This window comes from Spermophilus citellus, assembly GCF_964194105.1.
Source record: "Spermophilus citellus genome assembly, chromosome: 12".
NCBI classification, from domain to species: Eukaryota; Metazoa; Chordata; class Mammalia; order Rodentia; family Sciuridae; genus Spermophilus; species Spermophilus citellus.
The window spans coordinates 110,519,466-110,526,642 of record NC_138198.1 but is presented as its reverse complement, the minus strand read 5'-3'; positions in this window follow the sequence as shown (position 1 = coordinate 110,526,642).

Below are 7,177 nucleotides of genomic sequence, written 5' to 3'. Positions count from 1 at the left end.
CTATAAATCAAGGGTCCTGTTACTTCTAAAAAAGGGCCTTTTTTTTTTCTTTTTTTAATTCTTCCAGATTAAGGATGATGCAAACCACTGCAGTATCCTGGCAGATGAAAACTGCAGTCCCTTTAGAAGAGACCTAGGCCAACACTGAAAAACCACACAGGTATTCAGTTGCCCTTATTTCCTGATCAGTTTTGAAGATTGGAATTTTATATAGTGGAAGGTAGACAGGTGGACCCTGGGAAACTCCTGGAGAATAAGCAGTGCTAGCTATATGAATAAATAACCTAGGCAGTCACATGGGGCCCCACTTAGAAGAATCCCACACTTGGTTTAAGGTTCTGCTGTTGTCTTGAAATGTTTAAGCAAGAGACCCTTCATTTTTAAACTGCATGGAGCCCCATGAATTATTCAGCCAGTGCTGGGAACAAGGAAGGGAAGCTGCATAGACAATGTCACTTATAAAATACCTGTATATCAGGCATGGAGCTTAGAGCTTGAACAGGTCATTGCTTTCAATATAAGAGCTCTGGAGGGTAGATATCATTGTTCTCATTTTACTAAAGATGAAACAGATTAGGAGAAATGAAGGTGCTTGCTTGAGTTTTTGAATTCAGTAATGGGTCCACTTTTCAGAGTTCTCCACAAGGAAGAATTACTTAATGATATTTCTCCATAGAAGAAATCAGCTCCCTCTGGCTGTTTTCTTTGGTGCTTCAAATAGCAGATGACTTGTAGTGGGGAGAATAAACATCCCTCAAGTATATTAGGATGCATAAAAATAAAAGTTATGTGTTGCTTTATTGAGTATTTTAGGAAAAGAATTGTTTTCTTAATTCTGTAAATCTCTCCCCATGGTTTTAACTAATAGGCTAAAATTCAGGATGGTTTCAGGAAATAAATATATTGAACTTGGATCATAATTGTGTATTTAAGAGCCAAATGAGAAAAACACTTGCGAGCAGAATAAATATTGTTAATTAAATAAAATTACGGTTGAAACAATATTCATGGGGAACCTAGGGCTGCAGAGCATGGCTAGTATGAAGACACTGAGGACATCCAAGTGTGGTCACATACACCTATAGTCCTGGCTACATGGGAAGCTGAGACAGGAGGATCCCTTGAACCCAGAAATATGAGACCAACCTGTGCAACATAGAAAGACCTTCTCTTAAAAAGAGAAGAAGCAGCAGCTAGGGATAGTTCAGAGCATTAGAGGTCAAGACATTATGAACATTAAGGACATTAAAAGGGATAAGAATGACCACTTGGGGCCGTGGTTGTGGCTCAAGAGGTAGTGCGCTCGCCTGGCATGCGCGGGGCGCTGGGTTTGATCCTCAGCACCACATAAAAAAATAAAATAAAAAATAAAGATATTGTGTCCGAAAGCTAAAAAGTAAATATATATTAAAAAATTAAAAAAAAAAAAGAATGACCACTCATTTCAGTAAAGAATGTGAACAGTGACTGCTTCTCTCCTCCCTAGCCAAATTGGCCACATATAATTGAGAGGACGAATCCTAGACAATAGTCAAAGGCTTTAACATGAAGAATATGAGGGGAACAGGGCTGGGGATATAGTTCATTTGTAGTGCTTGCCTAGCATGCAAGAGGACCTGGATTCTATCCCTAGTACCACCAGGAAAAAAAAAAAAAAAAGAAGGGAACTTGAGTGAGTGTCTGTATTTATTCTCATAGAAAGGGATTGGTTTTGTAGGGTCTTTGGCTTATTGCAGTAGCTCTCAACAGAGAATGATTTTTTACCTTAAAGAATTTTAGCAGTGTCTGGAGACATTTTTGGTGGTCACCTTTGGTGTTTGGAGCTCTGCGCTACTGTCATCTAATGGAAGAGGCCAGGATGTTGCTGAACATCCTGCAAGGGATTGGATATACCCCCACAACAAAGAATTATTCAGCCCAAAATGTTAGTTGGTCCAAGGTTGGTATCCTAGTAGTGTCTATACCACCTTGCTCCCAACTACCCTCTTCACATTAGACTTTCCAGTTGTAATGAATAATTGGCCTTCAGTTAGCTTTTAATTATAAATTAGAGTTTCTTTTAAGTTTTGTTGTGTTATAAATATGACATTTTAGAAAATGGAGGGCAAAAAGGGAAAAACAAGTATTTAGTTTCTTTAACTATGGGAATTTATATTCTTTGTCTAAAAAACAGGTATTTTGACTTGCAAAGATATTTAAGAAAAATATTAGCTCTTTTATGGAGCTTGTGAGTTGCCCCTAAGGCGAAAGCCTAATGACTCAGAACTAATTTAAAAGGCTAAGAAGCCCAAACCAGAAAACACAGAAAGGCTTTGGATGATTGGAAGCAAACTATAATTACGCTACACGGGCTGATGTGCAAGGTTCATGTCGTGGAGCATTTACTTAATAACTTTCATCCAAAGGTCTCAAATCCCAGCATAAACACTTCAATTGTCATAAAGAAAATCTCTCTTTTTGCTACCACATTGCAACTTCAAGCTTTTTCTGTGTAACCTGAAAGCATTTGTCATGAACCATTTTAGGGCTAAGTTTTTCTAACAGTCAGCTTCTCCTTGCTTTGACCTTTCATTGTGGTTCTGTTAAGTCTGATGAAAACCTGCATAGTCATTTTGGTAATGACATTTTTAATGTTGCTTGCCAAAATATGCTACACGGGCCCAGTCTTGTCATTTTGGATGGAGAGAGGTGAGGACCAATGTAATCACAATGTAAATCATTTGGTTCTAGTGTATAAATAAAAATTTGCAAGGCTCTTCTATATGACTTGATGTCATATAGAAATCATAAGCAGATTGACATAGAACAGGTATACTGTGTTAAATTTTAGACATTTAATTTAATGTTACATTTCTTTTTAAAAGAGTCTCTTTTCTGATAACAAAAGTAACACGATTATTATGACACATTTGGAAAATATAGAAAGGAGCTAAGAAGAAAATGAACATAGACTGTAATAACCCATAACCTTGGTACTCAAAGATAACCATACTTCATAGTCCTTCCATAAAGCACAACTTAAAATGAAACTTTTGTTTTATTTCACCAGTGAGTTTGTGTATCTATTTCTTCACCAAACCATGAAAACCATTGTAGATGCATTGCTTAAATAAATAACACAGAAAGAATTTTATCCACTTGTTTTTTAATATTAGTTTGAAGAAAATGAATAAAGATATTCTCACTACAATCTTGGAAATGTTAATTAATTTCAATTTAATCAATAATCTTTTTCATTTTCCTGGTTTGAGACGAATATAAACTCTTTATAAAGGAAAATAATCCATATGTATAGGACTTATTTCCTAACATTGATTAAAAGTTTCAATCCTAAAAGTATTTCTTGTGCCTCTGCTTAAAAAAAAAAAAAAGGTATTTTTTCTGATCTATTGTTTAAGAAATTAAGACAAACAAAGTATAACTATCCTAGTGACTCATGATGCTAAGGCAGGAGGCTCACAAGTTCCAGGCCAGCCTCAGCAAGTTTGAGACCAGCCTGGGCAACTTAGTTAAAGCCTGTCTCAAAATTAAAAATTAAAAAGGGCTCAGATATAATTCAGTGGTAAAGCACCCACGCCCCATGTTCAATCCCCAGTACAAAAAAAAAAAAAAAAGTATAAGTATAAAGTCAAAATCTTCATAATTCCCACTGTACCCTGTAGTGAACACAGTTAACAAAGTTTGATAAATTTGTATTTTAAATATTATTCAAATACTTAAAATAGGTAGATTCAATGATAACCATTTCTAATCTGCACAAATGGTATAACACCATATGTATTATTCATATTAGGCTTTTCCACTTACAACATCTTGAACATCACCTTTTTTCAGTGAAAACAACATCAAAAAAATTAACTGCATAGCCAATGATCTTCTTTCTCTGCATTTGGTCCACACCAAAGCTATACTTAATCCATTGTTCATTGCTTTAATGAAATGCCTGAGACAGCCTACTTATGAAGAAAAAATTTATTTAGCTCACAGGTTTGTTTAGTTCACGAGTTCAAACAGCATAGCACCAGCTTTGGCAAGGGTACTCCCTTCTTGACTGTGTCACCTCATGGCAGATGACAATGCTGAGAAAGCATGTGACAGCCAACAACCACACAGCCAGACAAGAAGTAAGAGAAACTTAAGGGTCTGGCTTAGATTTTTACAAAAACTCTCTTGAGAACTAACTGTAGTCCTATGAGGAATATCTCAGTTTCCTCTAAGGCACACTCCCACTGACTTAGCAGCCTTTTATAAGGTCCCACTTCCTAAATGTCCACACCATTGCCCAATACCACCTCCCCAGGGGCTAAACTTCCAGCAAATGAAACTTGGAGGGATTTTGTCACACTTAAACTATACCCAAACCTTTCTGTTCTGGGGACATGCATTAGTCTGTAGTCAGCAAGCTGAAGACCTGGAGAGTTGATGGTAATTCTAATCTAAACTGATGGTAATTCTAGGCCTGAGAAACAGGATAGCTAATGTGTAGGTTTCAGTTCAAGTCAAAAAACACAGGAGAACAAAGAGAATCACAAAGAGAGCACAGAGTCCCCCTTAACTCCCATCTTCACCCCTTTTGTTGTATTTAGATCTTCAGTGGATTGGATCATGCTGACCCATTCTGGGGAAGGCAGTCTGCTTTATCAGTCTACTGATGGAGAGGCTAACCTCATCTAGAAACACCCTCAAACATATAACCAGAATAAAGCTCATCCAGATATATGGGTTTCCCATGACCTTGTCCAGCTGACAAATGAATAACCATCACAAGACCATTTCCTGTCTCTAGACCATTCTATAATTTCACACAATCAGCCTGTTCTCTTTTTTAAATTCTCTATTAAAGGTCAACACCTCCAGCTGACCTTTCCAAATAGTAATCTCTCAGATACCTCCCCCAGAGTTAAACACATTTTCTCACGTCTTACTGAGTTTCATTTATGACACTTATCCTAATGTGTACTTACATTGTTTACTGTTTATTTGAGTTGGGGTTTTTTGGTTTTGTTTGTTTGTTTTGGAGCAGGGGATACTGGGAATTGAACTCAGGGATACTCAACCAGTGAGCCATATCCCCAGCCCTATGTTGTCTTTTATTTAGAGACAGGATCTCATGGAGTTGCTTAGTATCTGCAGTTGCTAAGGCTGGCTTTGAACTCACAATCCTCCTGTCTCAGCCTCCCGAGCTGCAGCTCTGATTACAGGTGTGTGCCACCATACCTGGCTTGTTTATATGTTTTTATTTTTTTTCCCTCTCTCTCTGTTTTTCTCCCTCTCTTTGAGCACTTTGCAGTTTATTAGAATCCACCAAAAATATGTAGAGTAAGCTATTCAACATCATTTCACATGCTGAGAAAGAAACTCTTAATGATTCATGTAGAAACTCTTTCAACATCAGTGAAAGAGTTGGACACCTGCATAATGTTAGATTTTTTAAAAGGCCTATAGATGGGGCTGGGGCTGGGGCTCAGCGGCAGAGTGCTTGCTTAGCATGTGTGAGGCACTGGGTTCAATTCTCAACACCACATAAGAATAAACAAATAAAAAAAAGGCCTATAGACAAATCTTCCATGCTGAAGAATTCCAGAAAACATGTATAACTAAGTCCTGCTCCAGAGAGTGGAGCTTAATCTACTGCTATTACTGGTGAGCTAGACATATTGACTTATTACCAAAGTATAAGGTGCAGAAAGAGAGGAATAGCAAAACCTGCAGAGACCATCTTTATTTAATGATCAAATGGATATCACCTACCCTACTCTCAGAAGAGCTCAGCATCACTTCTGTGGAATCCTTGCTGAAAATGTATAACTTCAATCAAAACATAATAAAACTTCTGACAAATCCCAACTGAAATAATTCACCAATATTCATCAAAACAGTCAAAATCCTTTAAAAAAAAAAAGGCTGAGGAACTACATAGGTTGATGGAGGAAAAGGAGACATAACTAAACGCAACACAGTGCTCTAGTTTGGGTCTGGAACAGAAAGAGGACATTAATGGAAAAACTGGTGAAATGTGAATAAAATCTGAAAAGAACATCAATGTTAGTTTCTTAGTTTTGAACTATGTATTATGGAAATGCAAGATGTTAGCCAACAGGGGATCTGGTAAGAAGTTTGTGTGAACTCAATTATCTTTGTAATTTTTCTATAAATGTTAATTTTTTCCAATATAAAAGTTTATGGAGCCAACTGTGGTGATGCATGCCTGTAATCCTAGTGGCTTGGGAGGTTGAGGGAGGAGGATCCCAAGTTCAAGGCTAGCCTCAGCAACTTAGTGAGGCCCTAAGAAACTGAGTGAAGGGGCTGGGGATGTGGCTCAAGTGGTAGCACGCTCGCCTGGCATGCGTGTGGCCTGGGTTCAATTCTCAGCACCACATACAAACAAAGGTATTGTGCCCCTCCAAAAACTTAAAAAATAAATAAATATTAAAAAAATTCTCTCTCTCACACACTCTCTTTTAAAAAAAAGAAAAGAAAGAAAGAAAGAAACTGAGTGAAACCATGTCTCAAAAAAAAAATTTTTTTTTTAAACAAAAGGGCTGGGGATTCAGCCTGGGGAATATAGCCCAGTGGTTAAATGCCTCTGGGTTCAATCCCTGGTACTGTAAGGGTCCCGCGAACGTCAGAGGAAGAGACCACCAAGAGACCAGCTCATGCAACAGCAAAAGGGGTTTATTGAGAATCCAGCATGCTGGGGCTCTGTGCTCACTCAAGAAGGGAGAGCAGCCCAGAGCCCAGAGCAGAGGTTAAGCAGTGCTTAAGTACACTTTTTGGGGAGGGTGGGGGCTTTGCATACATCAGAACAAATCAGCATGAGGCCAGGAAAATTGAACAACAACTCTCATACATGATTAGCACATTCATTGGTGGGAACAGGTCGGGCGGGGGTGATTGGTCATTCCTAAAGAGGGGATACATTCAAACTGATTGGTTTGGGCCCTGAATGTCTACGTGCCAAACTGCACAGGGTCCTAGGTTATTAAACAACTAAGTGGTCAGTACCGGGCATTGTCTTAACTGCCTCAGGAATTTCAGGTTCTGTGTGCAGTTCAGAAACTTTACAATACCTAGTCCTTTACATTTTAACTCAGGCTTGGCAGCTTAGAAACTTTACCCTTTCAGTACCAAAAACAACAAAATAAGCTAATGGGCTGAGGGTGTAGCTCAGTAGAAG